This window comes from Microtus oregoni, unplaced genomic scaffold (assembly GCF_018167655.1).
Source record: "Microtus oregoni isolate MIOR12 unplaced genomic scaffold, Mior012 000005F_ref0000423, whole genome shotgun sequence".
Classification (NCBI taxonomy): domain Eukaryota; kingdom Metazoa; phylum Chordata; class Mammalia; order Rodentia; family Cricetidae; genus Microtus; species Microtus oregoni.
The window spans coordinates 44,757,227-44,775,058 of NW_024543064.1; the positions used below are offsets into that span (position 1 = coordinate 44,757,227).

The window sequence follows — 17,832 nt, forward strand, 5'->3', positions numbered from 1 at the left end:
GCACTGAGTTGCCCAGGCTGGCCCTGAAACCCCTCTGTAGTCCAGGCAGGTCTTTATTATGGGGCTGTCCTGTCTTGCCTTCTGAAGAGCTGAGTGGCTGGGATTAGAGACCTGTGTCACTAGATCTAGCCAAACTCACCCTTTGGTCACTGCCAGCTTCCTGTACCTCAAACACGAGCTTGTTCTAGCTGTGAGAGACAGACGGAGATCAGTCGACCCTTCAACACTTAGAGCTGTTCAGTCTGCCGTGAGTGTGCCCATTCTACACCTGAGGTCCTCTGAGGTGAAATCAGCAGATGAAGCCAGCACTCTGGGGTAGCCGGAGACCACACCCATCTTCTGAGTCTGAGTCTGTGTGATTCCCCATGCTGCCACCCTGTGCCTTGTGAAAACCGAAAGAAGGCAGTCTTCAAAAGATGCAGGGAGTTGGAGTAACAGAAAGGCTTCTGTGGTATCCTACATATGGGCTTAATTTTTATCTGGAGTCTTACGTGAAAGTTTACCTGGTGAGAAACAGAAAGACTGTAAATGGATGGAGCCCAGTATAGTTAAAAGTTGTGAAAGGATTTAGGATGGAGAGGGGGAAAATGATGAGAGTGTGGGGTATATCTTGGCCTGAAAAACATCTTCAGATTAAAAGTGTAGTTCTTTCTTGCAACAACATAGACATGCAATGGTCTGCCCCATGAAAGAGAATTCTGCATAATGACAGCTCATGACTATCTGTAGCAGTGAGGGATCAACCAGAGACACAGAAACAAGCACTATTTGATTAGTTGTATGTGTGCTTTATGTGTGTCCATGTGCATGTGTATTTGTACGCATACACACACATACGTCCTCGTGATTGACTTTCCACACAGGTGAACATACAATGTATGTAAATATATATTTAATGAAGGCATATGTGCTATTTATTTAGTCAGGGTGATGCAGCTGTGGGAGCAGTTTAAGCCCTGTGGTCTCACATTTTGTGCTAGAGCTAAAAGTCTGCTCAGCAGGGCATTATGAAGGGAAATGGATACAACAGAGAGATCAGAAATAGCAGAGCATGCTGGAGAATGAGCTGAAGCCTCAGAGAACTTACTGGAACCTTGGTGTCTATAGCCTCTCAGCTTGCTGATGTGGGTGACATTAGGTAGAGTGAGGTCATTTGAGTCTTGAACATCTTCCAGAGGCTCATGTCCCAAACCCTTGGTCCCCAAGCTAGAGTTAGTAAGAGGTGGGACAACCTTTAAGAGGTGGGGTCTAATGAGATGTTCTGGGTTGCTAGGAGAAAGGCCCTTGAAGGTGCTTGTGGGAACTTGGCTTCTTTCCCTTCTCCTTTGCTTCTGGGCAGTCAGCTAAACATCCTTTTCCCACCATACTCCTATCACAACATGCTTGCTGCCTTACCACAGGCCCAGAACAACATGGCTGACCAACCACGGCCTGGAGCTTTCATATCTGTGCCCCAAAGCCAACCTTCTCCTTAAGTAAGTTGATTATCTTAGGTATAGACCTACTGAGCAGCACATGGAGGGGGATGGGGAAGCGAGGAGAGAGCAAGGGAATAGAGGGCCCCTGTAGGCCACAGTGCTGCTTCAGGCCAAGCGACTGAACTCTAGCAAACAGCAGCCTGGAGCAAAAGGGCTGGACTTCTCTGTCTCCAAATCTCCCAAGTCTTCTTGGGGCCACTTAACTGGGAAATATACTAGAGACTATGTTCTACGTAGCATCCTTCAACCTAGCCATGTTAGCATATTACAAAACTCCCACACTTTCAGGACAAGACACAGCAACTGGGAGAGAGTTGACTTAGCTGAAGAAACCTCAGACATCTGATTGGTCGGTATCCCAGTCACTTTAGCAAAGGAGGACTTTCAGGATCTCACACATCATCTCCCCTCAATACCTTTCTTCCTCTGTCTTTCAAAGACAGCTGTAACATAAAAAAGTCTCCACAGCATTTTCTTTGCTACCAAACAATCAATATATTTGCATCTAAAGATTTCTAATAGGAAGGCATCATTATAAGCAACAATTAAGAGCTGACAATAGAAATTAAGAGTATATCATGTGCCAGGTCCCTTCATATGCATTATCTTGTTGGATTCTTTCAATAGTCCTGAATGAAAAGTATCTGTCTCCTGATATAAAAGTTGAATTTCAAAGAGAGTGACTTACTCAATGTCAAATAGCTGTTATGAAGTAGATGTCTGAATCCCAGACATTCAGTTTCGGAAGGCAACCTCATCACCACCATCAGACATCCCAGATAAAGGAGCTGCCACATTGTTAGGAATCCTATTTAAACACTGACGGCAAAGCTGCCAGCTATCTAGGCTCTCCTCCTTCTTTTAAGTTGGCAAATATGTGACTTTAGGTCAAGAAAGAGGGAAACACAGATTACATAGGGAGTCTGAGAAGATAAAATGGAGGTAGATAGGAGGCACCAAGGGGGTGGATTAAATAAAGAAAAGGAAAGGCAGGATAGCAGGGAAAATATTTCCTGTCTCGGAAAGAAGGCTATGGATCAGTGGTTAAGAGCACTAGCTGCTCTTCCACAGAGACTAATTCGGATCACAACTCGTGGCAGAAGACTCACAAGCACCTGCAACTCCAGTTCCAGGGCATCTGCCCCCCTTTTTTGGCCTCTGTAGTTAACTGCATGAGCGCACGTGGTGTACACACCCATCCAAGCACACATACATACATGTAAATAAGAATAAATCTTAAAATACACTTCTTGCCTCAATACTATTTCCTTACCAAGAGGAAAGGCATAATGGCTGACCTCTGATAGCTGCAAATGGAGATAAAGCCGGCAAAATCAAATGGACATGATACACAAATCGTCAACAAAGGAGAACTTTCAAAGGGAACTGACAAAAAGCTAAAAATAACACCGAGGAATTGGAACATTAGCTTCAGCATTATGCATCATGCATCTGGGCCTCCTCAGGTCCCTCCAAGGGCAGGAGATAGGACAAACACACGGTGGAGCGTGGAAACCTTGATGTCATTGAGCCTATGCTGGTGCACAAGGCTTCTCTTGCCTGTGGTCCATTGCTGCTGTAAGTTGGTGGCCCTCTGTAGAACGTCTGTTTTGAATTTCTTCTCGCCCAGCACAAGGCTGCTTCCTCTGAGGTCTGGCTCAAATCCCCCTGCCCCTGTCCCTTTCAGCACACTTCCAAGCATTGCTTTCCTGGGGTTGTTCTCATCGGTTACACTGGTGGTCAATTGTTTTCCTACTGAGCTTTGAGTGAACAGATCGTATCCTGAGCTTTTCTTGTTTGCCTTACTGTCATTGCAAGTGCCTGAGGGTAACACTGTAAGACTTAGAGCCACTGCAGGGGTCTCTCCTTTATGTCTCCCATGCTGTCTACTAAGCCTGGATTGCCTTCTTTTCAAAGGAGGCTCAGTGTTCACCTTACCCTCCAGCCCTATAGATTGTACTCCATTGCTATCTCTTCCTAGGAATGAGCCACCTTTGAAATATCCCCTTCTCCATCTTTGGGGGTCACGTAACTTCATAGCACTGTACCTTGACATCCATGATTCATCTCAATTTCAAAGGCACAGGCTTGCAGATCTGGAGACGTGGTGCTCTCCAAGCTTGCCTCTGGATGTGGATATCCGGGACTCCAACTGCCTTCAAAGCCATGCTTCGTACAGACCCAAAGAAGTCCTTAGAGGAACCTCCGTTCCTAATACGTTAGTTTATCCGCTCGCCATTCCTAACTGAATAAACCAGGAGAACATAGCCAAGTCCCTTGACCTTGACTCAGGAAGGAACAGAACTGCCTCAATATTTAAAAGCTAAGATTTTGAAATAGGATAATAAGGACACGGCACATGTGTGATATATCCATTCTTCAATGCTATTTTGGGGTATATTAATCTTCTCTGAAATCAGAGGCGATAGATATCATTCTTCCCATTTTGTAAGTGTACCAACAGAGGCTGGAAGGACTAGACAGACACATGGGGCCATAGCCACTTAGTAGCAACGTTTAAAATTATACCAACTTCCTGAGTGTAGGCAGGGTCCACTGCCATAAAGGTTCTACTCCATTTGTATTTACTGATGCCAAACTTTGAGGTCATTACATAAATATTTTCTTCACTTTATATCTATAGCGTCAAAGATTTCTGAGAGATTTATTAGACAAGCAACCTAGAAAAGGTAGCTGTTTCTGGAAGAGACTGTTCCCCAGACTTCCTTAGAAAACCTTAATTTGTCTTTCTAAATCCACCCCATCTCAGAGAAGAACTTCGAGGATGAAAAAGCAACAACAAAAGATCAAATTTAGGCCTGCTTTGGGTAGTCACCTCTTCTACCCATTGTGGTGAACTGTGGGCTTTCTTCAGGCCTGACGGCTGCAGAGCGGATCAGCTCTTCTGAGCACCCTGGGCAGCCTACAGGGCAAGGGCTCTCTGGCTACAACAGCGTTTCTCATTTAACTCCTCTCATTAGAGGAGGCTGGGGCACAAGGCAGCGGAACATGTCACCAAGTCATAAAAGATATGCCAAAATCGACAGCCGAGGAATCCCAGCCCCCTCCTTCTCAGCTGTAGAAACTTGAAGAAAAATGTTCTCAGCCTCCTCCCTGGGTCACTGAAAGGACTGGTGGCATTTGAGTCCCTTGGAGTCATTAATTTCTTCTGTCTTCAGTAGCTCCTCATATTTGAAATGATTTTTTTTCCACAAGGCTCACATCCTTGGCCCCCCAGTTCTCTCTCCAGTCTCTTGCTCCCTAAGGTCCCATAGCTAACAGCTTCTCCTGCTTGGATCTGCCTTGTACCCTCACATAAACTGCAAACGAGAAATATATTATCTAGGCTTTTTAGCAGACCATTGTTTAATTTTCTATGCTTGTCTGGCTGGGGAAGAGATGAATATTACCTTGTGGAGAATAAGACTTCTATTCCAGCGAAGGGGGGGCGGGTGGTTGGGCGGTAATCTATGGCAGAAAGGCAACGCTCGGCTCATGCTAAGAGGCAGAGCAGCTAATTAAAAGTGTTGGATGGAACATCCATCCACCAGTGTGTGATTCATTCAGCACAATCCCCAGTAAACAAGAAATAGATATTAGAACGGACGCTTCTAATTTGTCAAAGGAATGAGCGTTTTCAATTGTACCTTCCCGGCTCCTGTATGAGCTCCATAATTCAGTGTTGCCATCATTTAAAAGTTTGGGAACTCAAAATGATGGTACCTGTCTCTTCGCCTCATAAATCCCCAAGTCTGTTACTTAGGTCGGAACATTTGTCTTACCCATGGTTTAACTTTATGGTCAACAATCAACCATGCCTTCTTCCCTTGGTAAATGTATTGGAATGGATGGCATTTGAGAAAAGACAGCGTACATTGTTGTTCGTAAGTGAGACCAGCCTGAAAGATTCTGTTAGAAGAAGCTAATACACCCAGACAGAAAAACCTGGGGCTCCTGATGGTATATACTAGGTACTTAAAGAAAGAAGAAGAAGGATCAATACTCCTTCAAGTACAAACGAACTGGACCAAAGGTAAGTCACTTTCCACGACAACTTCCAAGGATTCCACGAGCCCTCTAACAGGTTTTAAGTACGACGACACATACACAAGCCATCATTGCTCCATGAGCACCCGGACACATTGATGAGCCACCTTCCCCACGATAAAGATTTTTCTCCCATCAGAAGGATCAGACTCAAGTGTTTACCTTTTGTTGTGCAAAAGAATCCTTCAATCATGAAGACTTAGAGTTCTGGTTCGCCACCATGTCTTGTTGAATACTGAAACCAAACAAAAGATGAGAATAAGAAAATCTAAGCTTGAATTATTTAAGGATGTTCTCTCTCCCCACTGTCTGTCAGCTTCATTTCACACACAGGCCCAGAGAATTTGGACAATGATACAAAGGTCACTACCACTGTCATCAATGACAACCCAACGAACAGTCATTACTAAAGGTATAGTCTAGACAGGTACAGCATGCCTGCTAAGAGGGGGTCAGGATGTTTATGGATCTTTTTGAAACTCATGGTCACACCCTTTAATCCACAGTTTGCCTGGATTATTCACCTTCTGGATTTTTTTTTTCAATACAGAGCTTCTCTATAGCTCTGGAGCCTGTCCCGGAACTAGCTCTTGCAGACCAGGCTGGCCTCCAACTCACAGAGATCCACCCGCCTCTGCCTCCTGAGTACTGGGATTAAAGGTGTGCGCCACCACCACTGGCCTGGATTTGTTCTTAAGGAAACCTTAAGTGCAGACCCGTATTTCTATGTAGAAACATTTAGCATCGTTATTTGTAAGAGGGAAATAGTCAGTGGAAGCCTGGTGACATGAGTGGTGGGACTTATGCAAGGCATGGTATTATGTATATTTAAACATAAGATTAGAAATTATGAAATATAGAAAATATGTTTTTATGATGTAGCAAAATTGTTGCTAGAGTTTGAATTCTCCTATGGAGAAGTTTAAAACAGAACAGTGGGGACCTCTGTGGCATAACTGTAGGTTTTTCTCTTATTTGTTTTTTTTATGTTTTCCAAAATTTCTAACAAAGATCTCATTTTTTTTTTCTGGATGGAAATAAATGTTTTTCTACCTCTAGCATCGTAACTTCCATGCCACTCCCCCCCCCCCCCTCCACCTCCTTATTAAGCCGCGATTTCCCTCTTCTGTAAGTCCCTGGAGATCAGCATTCTGCAGGTGTCCCCTGGCACCGAGTTGTCCATTTCCCTCCCCACCTCCCTCTCATTGCGGGCTCCCCTGATGAAGTCATCATTCATCCTTGACCTTTGCTTCCCATGAGCCTAAACCAGAGGCCGAGCTGTCACTCAGTCAACCCTTGCGGCATAAAGAAACGACCGAGGGAAGGAATAAACACTTCTTCAATGGGAACCACTCAGTCAAAGTCACCGTGGTGATCACGGAAAGTTTCTCTGGATTCACAGAAGAAGAGAGCAGGCAGAGAAGCAGCAGGGTTCACAGGCAACCGCAAGACAGATGGAGGAGAGCCTGTAGTTGAAAATAACAAAGCCCCAACTGTAGTGGTCTACCACAGCCCAGGGATCTTTCAGTGTATTCTAAGACCAAGAACCTGTTTCAGACAAGGATATGTTCTTATTGCCACTCAATTACAATTCCATTCCTTTACATATTTGTGGTTAAAAATACATAAGCTAGGTAGGTGTTTGTTATTAGTTTTCATCAGCAATGGTTGGTTGACTCCCTGCATAAAGGGATAGATTATACTTCTGTTTCATTGAAATTCAATTGAGTCTATTTATAAAACGATTGAAATATACACAGGGTTTTAATTTGTGGTTATATTTCTCTGGAGGAAGACCTGACAATTTGGGTAAACTCTGGCAAATGACTGGATCTTTATAAGGCTCAATTTTCTCATAAATAAACGGATTTATCCTTCTTGAGTTTATTGTGAAAACAGATAGTATGGCAGAACACAGGAAGTTTCAAAACAGACTTCAGGCTTATGTCTTTGGTACATCAGTACCTGCCACTGTGGAACACATGCCCACCTTTGGCTTCAGTATGTGTGCCATGATGTACGCCAGGCCCCACAAGCTTTAGCTCATTTTGTACTCTTCGTATTTAGTGGGAAGGGCTCTCATTTTTGCACTTCACAATTCTTATTTTGGGGAATTTTTGTGAAACTGGTAATATCGTATTTTAGCGAAAACTCTTTTTCATTATTTAGCTGAAGGTTTATATGTGTTGTTGACGATTTAGAAGATTGAACTGTCTGTACCATTGATCTCTCTCTCTCTTTTTTGTGTCTGTAGTGAGGATTCATTGTCCACTTTAAAAACGAGAAGACTCAGACAGAAATACCAGTAGCATGTGAGTGTAGACTCAAACCCAGCATGTCTAGTTCCAAAGCCTGGTCCCCTTTAACTGTGGGGATCCCCAGCAAACCAGCCTAGACTAGACACTTACCATGTCACACTGTATTCCTGGAGAGACTATGGCTTGAACTCTCTTCCCTCCAAGTTACCCTTAAGTGATCTCCTCTTGATTTCCTTATGAACTATTTCAATTGTGAAGTTGAATACAGATGTAATTATAAAAGAAAGGCATGTAGTGCCACCAGCCTGGCTGGATTTGAGCACTCTGCCTTCCCATCTATGCTCCAGGTCTTTCTCTTTTCGGATTGAACATTGTAGATGTACGCACATTCAGCTGTGAATGCTTTCTCAGTACCACAGTGGTAACAGCTATCCTAAATCACAGCACCTGTATTACAGCCTCTAATACCCATTCGCATCTATAAACAATACAGCCAGGGCTGAATGTTTCAAAGCTTTCTGTAAGTGGTATTCAAACTGCAGGTGCTCATAAGGAGCCTCTTTATTTTGTCGAGTATTATTGTGCCAATACAAATGGAGATGAGACATTGTAGGTACTTCTAAGGTACATAGGCATGAGAACAAATTCAACCCTGAGTTTGCCAAGGCAAAGAGAAAATGGATCTTCAATATCACCGAGCCTCGTAGGTTGCTCCATAAGATGACGGCTGTGTTTATAGTAATCCAAGATTGCTTCATATTTTCATGTGACCATACCTTTCATGTTGTCCAATCATTATTTTTTAATTATTTTCAATGATGTGTGGTGGTGTGGCTTGCTAATGGGTATGTGGACATGAGCGCTGATGGGGAGCTAGAGGCGTCAGATCCTCTGGAACTGGATTACACTTGGTTGTGAGTCTCATCTGGGTGCTGGGACTCAAAACTGGGTCTATCTCAGGAAAAGCATGTTCTCTTGACCACTGGGCCATCTCTCCAGCCCAGCTCTTCCAATCTTGTAAATGCAAAATACTTCGTAGTATTTTATTAGCACTTCTCTAATTACTGATAAGACAGATTTCTTCTGTATTTTAGTGGCCATGTATGTTTTTCCTCTTGCTATTTGCTTTTCTTTTTGCCCCAATTTCAATGGGCTTTGTACAGGAGGGAGACAAAATGAAGCAATAAAAAAGCCCAAATGCTAGTCTGTCAGTCCGATGGAGAGCGAAGACAGAGCAGCGAGTTTCAGGCTCAGCAAGAGACTGTTTCAAAAACTAATGTGGAAAGGAACTGAGAAAGACACCTGACATCAACCCCTTGTCTCCAGTCCTACACACGTGCACACACCTACAGGTGCACAACTACCAGCACACACACATATACCACACACAAAACTGTGTCAGTAGAAAGTTGCTGTTTGAGCATTTGTCTCACCTAGTTTTTACCTCTTTGGTAATTGTCACAACTCTGGAAGAACGTAGTAATTTTTACTAATATAATAAAGCTTGTATAATTCTGGGCACATCATTTTCCCTTTCTAAACTTTAGTTAGTTCATCCGACTGCAGATGTGTTGTGGCGCTAAGCACTGTAATGAAAGACCTTGACACAGTGACTTCCATACAACAGGTAGAGATGAAATGGTAAGTCCACAATAAGGCTTGTTACACAAACTGTGATTATAGATACTTGCTAAGGATGTCTAAGATACCTTCATGACCACATGAAGAACCACAGCATCAGTGTAGTCATTGTGTCCAAGCTGCCAAGAAGTGAACATAGGGTCTAGGACCTCAGGACCAGCTATGGACCCAGGACTTTAACACTGTTAACATATAGGGACTAACTATATCTCAACGAGAGCCACTGTATGTGAACAGCATAAACAAGCCGGGGGCATTTCTCTTGAATAGCTGTCAAAATTCTATATCCAGATCAGCGGGGTAGCAGAGCTGGCAGGTGCACTAATTGTACCTAGAGTTTGCAAAATTTGTATGCCTCCAACCACAGCAGAGGTACAAATGGTAAAAACCCTTAGAGGAATGAATCACAGTTGGAGATTTCTCCAGCGAGGACCATGAGACTTCCTAGCTTTCCTGAGTGTGGTAGACGTACATCCATCCTATCTGCTTGTGCTCCAACCAGACTGTAGTAAGAGATTTGGAATTTAAATAGCCCAAGCAGCATGCTGCTCTAATCCACAGCGACAGCAAAGCTGCTGCTAGAAGAGTGACTGTATTTGTGTCTCCAGGCAATCAGTGAGCAAGCGGAAACATTGTTAAGACGTCAGGACGCTGGAAGACTTTGACCTCTACCGTAGATGAGTGTTGCTGTGTGTGTGTGTGTGTGTGTGTGTGTGTGTGTGTGTGTGTGCTGCATGCACTAATGAGAAAGATGCTTAAGTCAAATGCTTGTGTATGGAAGACTTGTTGACTCTGCCGAAAGGGTTCTGTAGTGGCTATAATTACTAGAATGGGTTATCTTTGTTCATCACATAAGAAATGGTGAACAAACTGCAATTCATAGGCCTCGGGGCCCTACTTAGCTTTGAAGCATTGATCCACCAATGTATTTATCCACATACCCATTCACGTATCTATCCACGTACCCATCTATTCATCCTTTTATTCAATAGATGTTTATGAAGCCTTCTTACATTCCACACATAGTTTTAGACACTTGTTTTTAATTATTTTTTTTTTACATTTTTATTTTTTATTGTATTTCTGTGTGTGACTGTTTGCCTGTATGCATATCTGTGTGCATTATGCATGCCTGTTCCTCATAGAGGCCAGAGAGGGTATCAGATCCAGTGGAACTGGAATTACAGATAATTTGGAGCAATTATATGGGTGCTGGGAATTGGAGAGATTGCTCAGTGTCTAAGAATGTTGGCTGCTCTTCCAGAGACCCCAGGTTCAATTCTCATCTTTAGACACTTCTAACTCCTGGTGTTCATAGTCACGTGAGGACAGAGTCACACTGAAAGAATAGAGCTGAGAACCGTCTATAACATGAGGACTTGGGAAGACAGTTCACCTCAAAGCCAATTTTAACAAAGTGAATGAATGTAACTGGTCTACTGCCCTATTACTCCCATAACTGCTCCTTTAGCATGTCTCCTTCTCCTGCTCCCACAGCTTGCAGTACCCCAATGTCTATGGTCTTTACCTTTGTCTCCATCTTGTACTATGAACCTATTTGGCTCTAAATTCCGGTACTTGTACCCTCAAGGTTTCCCCGTTGTCCAGGAAGCCTCCTCCTATGTGCCAGTCTCTGTTACCTGGGAGCCGCAGCCACATCCCTGCAAGCTACACGAAGCAGCCTGTCTGATGAAGGCATTCTGAAATGCTCCTGCGCAAAACAATCACTTGGCCCTATGATCTAACATCTCCAGATGCCCCTGGAGCTACAAATCCCAAACATGCCTGCCGTGCGTGTCTCATGGCTGCAATTAAGAGCAGCCGGGCCGAAAGCGAATCTGCTGACAACACAGCCCGACAGGCTTCTACAGAGGCTGTAAAGCACCCTCGGCGGAGAACCCCAGTAAATCGTCTCTCTAATTAGTTTATTATTTCATTTGAGAGATCAAATACATAAATAAAATTAATAAACCCTGCAGAATAAGCGAAGCCCTGGAAAGAAAAGTATTTCTCAGGTCATTGCCTCCCATGCAAATATTACATGCTAGAATAATGTTAACACAAGGGAAGCTGCTCTTGTTGCTTTATAGACCAGAACAGACCAGCTGCAGCTAGTGTTGGGGGCTGATGAGCCTCAGATGGGTCAGAAGCATGGGCGATGTTCCCTACTTTGTCACTATTGGTGGTGTGACCTTGAACAAGTCAGTTCCCTCCCTCATCCTACGAATGTGGTGGCTTATTCATGAGTAAAAGAAGATACTTGTACTGTACCAGATGTTTGCTCCAGCCCTGAGATTTCCTGATTGGGAGAATTAAGTAGAAATCAAAAATGGTATATTACAAACTGTCAATAAAGAATGCATGATGAAGATAAAATGGAGCCTGAAAAACCATTAGACTATTCCAGGCCAGAATGGAATGACTTCAGAGAGACTCTAGGTAACATACAACCTGAACCCACCTTATAATGAAGAGTAAAGGGGAAAGTTCACCTATGTTAAGGGTCTTTTATATGCTAAGACCATGTGCAGTACGTTCACAGATCCACCATGAGAAGCAAGAGCAGAGGGAATTAAAAAGTGTCAGATTTATATAAAACTTGGCTTTCTAACTCCTCAGTCGAAGGCTTTCTGTGAACAGAAACCTGCCTCACTGAATTTGGAGCTACCCGATGGGCTAGACTGGCTGGCCCACAAGCCTCAACTGTCTCCCGGTCTCCACCATCCCAGTGCTGGCCTAGGCAGCCATACCTGGCTTTTACATGCATGCTGGAGGTCTGAACTTAGCGATTCATGGCAAACACCTTCCCAACTGAGCCATCCCCCAGTTATTGATACTCCTGAGTAACACCCTGACATTCCAACTCTTTTTTGTTTCTTTTCTGAAGACATCACTTTGTGATTTAGACTACTGTATTTAGTATTAAATTCAACTCTTCCATTGGAAACAAATACTATTCTACCTTAAAAGTGAGAAAGAAGAAAGCCAAAGGAGGAGCTGGGCATGGTGGCACATGTCTTTGGTTTTTGATGCATGCCTTTAATCCTAGCACTCTAGAGGCAAAGGCAGGTGGGTCTCTGTGAGTTTGAGTCCAGCCTGGTCTACAGAGCTAGTTCCAGGCTAGGCTACACAGAGAAACCGCCCTGTTTCAAAAACCAAAACAAAACAAATAAACAAACAATGAAACAAAACAAAAAGAAAAAAAAGAAAATCAAGGAGGGACACTTCTCCAAATTGATGTATTAATAAGAAGTCAAATAGAGGATGTGGGGTAAAGGGAACACTTCTCCATTGCTGGTGGGAGTGCAAACTGGTACAGTCACTTTGGAAATCAGTATAACAATTCTCAGAAAATTAGGAATCAACCTACCAGCAATACCACTTTTGGTATATACCCAAAGAATGCTCAGTCATACCACAAGGACATGTGCTCAACTATGTTTATAACAGCATTGTTTGTCATAGCCAGAACCTGGAAATAACCTAAATGCCCCTCAACTGCAGAATGAATAATGAAGATGTGGTACAATTACACAATGGAGTACTACACAGTGGGAAAAAATAATGACATCTTGAAATTTGTGAGCAAATGGATAGATCTAGAAAGTATCATTTTGAGTGAGGTAACCCAGACCCAGAAAGACAAATATAATATGTACTCACTCATAAGTGGCTTTTAGACATAAAGCAAAGAAAAACCAGCTTACAATTCACAATCCCAGAGAACCTAGACAACAAAGAGGACCCTAAGGGAGACATACATGGATCTAATCTACATGGGAAGTAGAAAAAAAAAAACAAGATCTCCTGAGTAAATGGTGAGCGTGGAGATCATGGGAGAGGGCAGAAAAGAGAGGGGGATGGAAGGGAGGGAAGTGGAGAAAAATATGTAGCTCAGTAAAAGCAATTAAAAAAGAAAATAGAACCAAAGAACTTGTGAATTCAGATCATCTATTTCTCCTAAGCATCCACAAAGCACCCGAACATACATGACTCAACTGTTCTGTGTCTCACTGCACACTGCATTAGTTTGTTACATACTTTAATTAATTATGGTAATTTCCCTCCAAATATTTTCTACCATATGGCTTTTACAAACCACAACATTATTCAATGCTGAATAAAGGAATATTAAGATATAATATGTCTCCAGCTATGTCAACAATCACTGCTGGGTTTGTGTTCTTTTCCAGTATGCATATGATCAATCTTACTGGTATTACACTCTTCTGTTTGGGGGTACTGTATACAATATTAAAATGGCTTAATTAAAATATAGAGGAACCGAGAGAGACCAAAGGCTATAATGAGAACTTGTCACAAGTCTCAAAACTCAATCGGAAATGTACATGTAAATCCTCATGTAAATTGACAGGATAGGGGAGGGCTAGAAACAGAATTCCTGCTGAAACCTTTGGTTCATAAGAAGGCAACAGCAGGCAGTAAAAGCCATATGCCATCAGCGTGAAATAGATACCAACTTTGCAATTCCACTCTGTGAACTAGAACAAGCCCCCCCCTCCCCCCCACATGGGCCCAGGCTCACTGGACTCCTCTTTTGGAAAATGAAACTACACCAAGAGTCAGAGAGAGCATGGAGATTGGCCAGGTTTTGCATTCTGTAAGCACGGACTAGTGGGGTTGTCAGTTCTTAGATCGTCTGTATCCACGTCTTTAGTGGATCTGGAAAATTTTGCCTTGTGGAGTAAAATGTAGACAAAGCAAATGACCAATATTTGGAAACTCAGCTTATTCTAGAGTCGAGGTATCTGCTCTGGGGATTTGGATTCTTGGCACATTGTGTATTTACTTATCTTTTCTTTCCCCCCGCCCACACAAGTAGCTAGGTAAATTTCTTCCTTTAAATCACTTCAAATACTGTGTAAAAATTTATAACCTTAAGTCAAAGTAAATTCCATGCCATAAACTTAAGACATGGGCTTGAAAGGAAATTCGAGGTTCACTACAAAAAAAAAACATAACATTTGTTTAAACCTTTGACCTACCTCTAGGCAAATTCATCCTAAGTAAATAATGATGGACAAGTATCCACGTTCCACACTGATGGTGATTACCTGTCTCCAAAGAAACAGCTCCTACACATAGAGCCAACAATAGTGACCTAGATAAATGTATTTTTCTGTTCATATAAGAAGCTACTAAAACAATGAAGAAGAATATTATTGTCATCAAATATATCCTTAACATGTTAAGTAGGAAAAACAGAATAGCAGGTTGTCCATTCTGAGCCTCTATTTATAAAATGTACTTAAGTATACAAGGAAAGATAAAAATAAAATACATAAATGTTGTGAATGGCAATTCCCAAATAGCACTAGGAAGAGAGGATCTTATTGTCTTCTCTTTGCTTACTTTCATTCCCTAAAATTCACACCACGAATGTCTTTATTATCTAGGAAGGCAACCGGCTATCTTAAATTTATATTAAAACCCATGCTATCAACAACATGGGGAAAACAATATTCTGGAAAAGCATATCGCTAGAGAAATATTTGGCAAATGTAATAAGTTTACTCTATTAAAAGTTAGGCCCAGCCTCCAAGAAGAACGTTTTGATGCCCCCATGGATAAATGATGAAAGGACATGAATAAAATATTTAACATAATGAATAAAAAGCAGATGAAAAGAGTCATGTTTAAAATCAAGCAAACACATGAATATTAATTAAACAGTTGCGGCTTTTAGCATTTTAGCATAGTTTACATAAAAAGCTATAACAACAATACTTAGCACTAGCAGGAAGAGAAAGGATTTGGCACATGCTGTAGGTAAAAGTTTAAAACGGCACAGTGTGTTTACGTGGGGCATGAACAATGTGGAACTGTAAGCTAAAAGACTCATAGCTTCTGACTGGCTGATTTCACATCTGGGAATTTTACTGAAGAAGTCTCTGAACACACGATCTATATTCTGATAAAAATGTGCCATGTCACATTATTCATGACAATGGAACTGGAAACAACTAAAATGCCTCTTTGTAGAGGCGATAGTGACATTGTCATTGAACAATAGCAGAGCTACCGAGACAGTGTTAATGAATACTACATGAGGTGACAAGAAGTTCAGCAGATAAGAGCACTTGCCGCCAAACCTGAGGACCTGAGTTCAATCCCTGGAACCGCATGATGGGAGGAATGAGACAACAACCTATAGCTGTACTCTGACTCCCATGTGTATGTCATGGATCAAGCAGACACATACACACATACAAAACACACACACACACACACACACACACGCAAATGTAAGAACAAATGATGTATGGTAAAGGGAAATGTATATGTTTTTTAAGTGGACAAGTATGAATTACAACCAATGTGTTTAGCACAGGTACACACATATAGATCATACACACATCACACATGTTCCACGCATGTCACCTATCATCATACACATCAAAGACACACACCTTTCTCTCATACACATCACACTTACTCACCCCACACATGTATCATACACACACATATCACACACACCACATATACACCACACATGCATCTCACACATGCTGGAGGAAGTCTTGCAGCCAGTGGTTACCCACCCACTGGGGCATGGCCTCTTATCCTGAATAAGCCGATGTAGAGCTTGCATCTGCTCTCTTTCCAGTTGCAGGATTCGGTTTCTGATCTCTGTTCAAGCAGAGGATTCTGATTTGTGAGTTTACCCCTAAATAAATAACCATCTATTTCTCAACTCTGAGCTAGTGTGGGATTTCTTTTAAGCGTTCTTTCACACACACACACACACACACACACACACACACACATACAGCACACAAAAATACACACACAGCACAGACACACCTCTCTCGCGTATACCATAGTCATTCATACCACATATGACCTATATACCTATCAAACAAATCACACACACACACACACACATCATACATGCACCATCTTTGTCTCTGTCTGCCTGTTGGTCTCTCTATCTCTCCATCTCTCCTTCTCTCTCAACCCACACACACTCATGGACAGAGCATAAACCAAAGTATTAAGAAACTATGCAAGAGAATGTTTAAGGATGTTATCTTTGGCTTGCAAATCTGACATTTCCCCCCTCTATTTTTTAAACCACAGAAAACAACTCCTTATAAAATAAAAATGGGCACTGATCTTCCCAAGTGAAGTTTTCCCCAGAAGAAGCTGCAGGGGCGTTTACCCACCCTCCTGTCTAAGTCAAAGTCCTTGGAGGATAAGCAAGAGAGGTGTGGGTGTGACTTCTGAGTCGGGTCCATGAAGGTTGTCAGAGCGTATCCAGCTGGAGGAACCTCGTGAGGGAAGATAACATAAATGACATTTCCTTATCCTTTGGATGTGGGTTCAGAGAGAGAAGAGAGAGACTGTAATGAGAAGAAGAGATATCAGAGCTGAACACCAAAGCAGATCATGTGATACAATTCACTGCTTTTGCTCTTCTTCACTCCCCTCATCTAGATCTCTGAAGCAAATTGGGGAGACAGCTAGGGGCCAGCACAGGGGCAGCCCTCTTGGGACTGGCCTTGCCACAGCTCCTTGTCTCCTGGAAAACTGAAGCTGTGAGAGATGTGCTGTGTGGGTGATACCCACACCACGCTCCTGCAACCCAGACACTTGAGTTCTCAGCATGATTGCTACTTTACTGCTAAACTCCTTGGGATTTGGTTTCCTGATCAATAAAATAAGCTAATGAATATGCATTTCCCATAACTACATTGAGCGGCCAGCACTATGCGTGTCATGAGTTAAAAGTATGAACACGATAAAGCCTGGCTCCAGCCCCATGTTAGGTTCTGGTGGAGAAAGCCCACTTGAAGCAGCGTGAGGCTAGAGAATGACCTCATGCTTCCGAAACTCCATTCAACACCCAACTTTTCAATTCTGTGCCAGCATCTATGTCTCGTGTAGCCGTCCATGTCTTCCTTTTTATGCCCTGTGGTTGATCTTCTGATTGGCAATGTTTCTGTTCTCCCTCGCCCCGTCTTTTTCTCTCTTGTCTCACCCCTCCCTCTTCCCAACTGCTTCTTATGTTAATCTTCCGGTGTCCCCAAATAAAAGTGATTTACACTCCATCTGTTAAAATCCCTATTTTCTTATGAACTTTCCCCATGTCACAAACAACACTCTATTCTTTAAGTGACTTAGACAAAGTATTGGAGCTATCACCAACTCTTCTACCTTTATCCTCCTTTTTTCTTTCTTTCCCCCCCATCTCTCTTTATCTCTAGCACATTTTTGGGTACATTGGCTCTTCTTTGAAAAATACAGTCAGACTCCAGTAATTTCTCACGGTCTCTCTCGCTCTGGTTCTAGGCACACTCCATTACTCCACCTTGATTACTGAACTATTGTGCTTATGGTTACCTACAACTTCTCATGGTCCTTCAGTGTTTTCTCAATAAAACATC

The 17,832-nt window shown here is 42.5% G+C and overlaps 1 protein-coding gene across 1 annotated transcript in view; it reads right to left on the minus strand.

The window, feature by feature from the left end:
* The window catches only part of Dab1 (DAB adaptor protein 1), a 1,107,419-nt gene that overhangs the window by 569,263 nt on the left and 520,324 nt on the right, over positions 1-17,832 (minus strand). Inside the window, exon 3 of the mRNA XM_041652236.1 lies at positions 5,688-5,760. The gene's annotated coding sequence lies outside the window, so the exon portion shown is untranslated. The remainder of the gene's footprint in view (positions 1-5,687; positions 5,761-17,832) is intronic.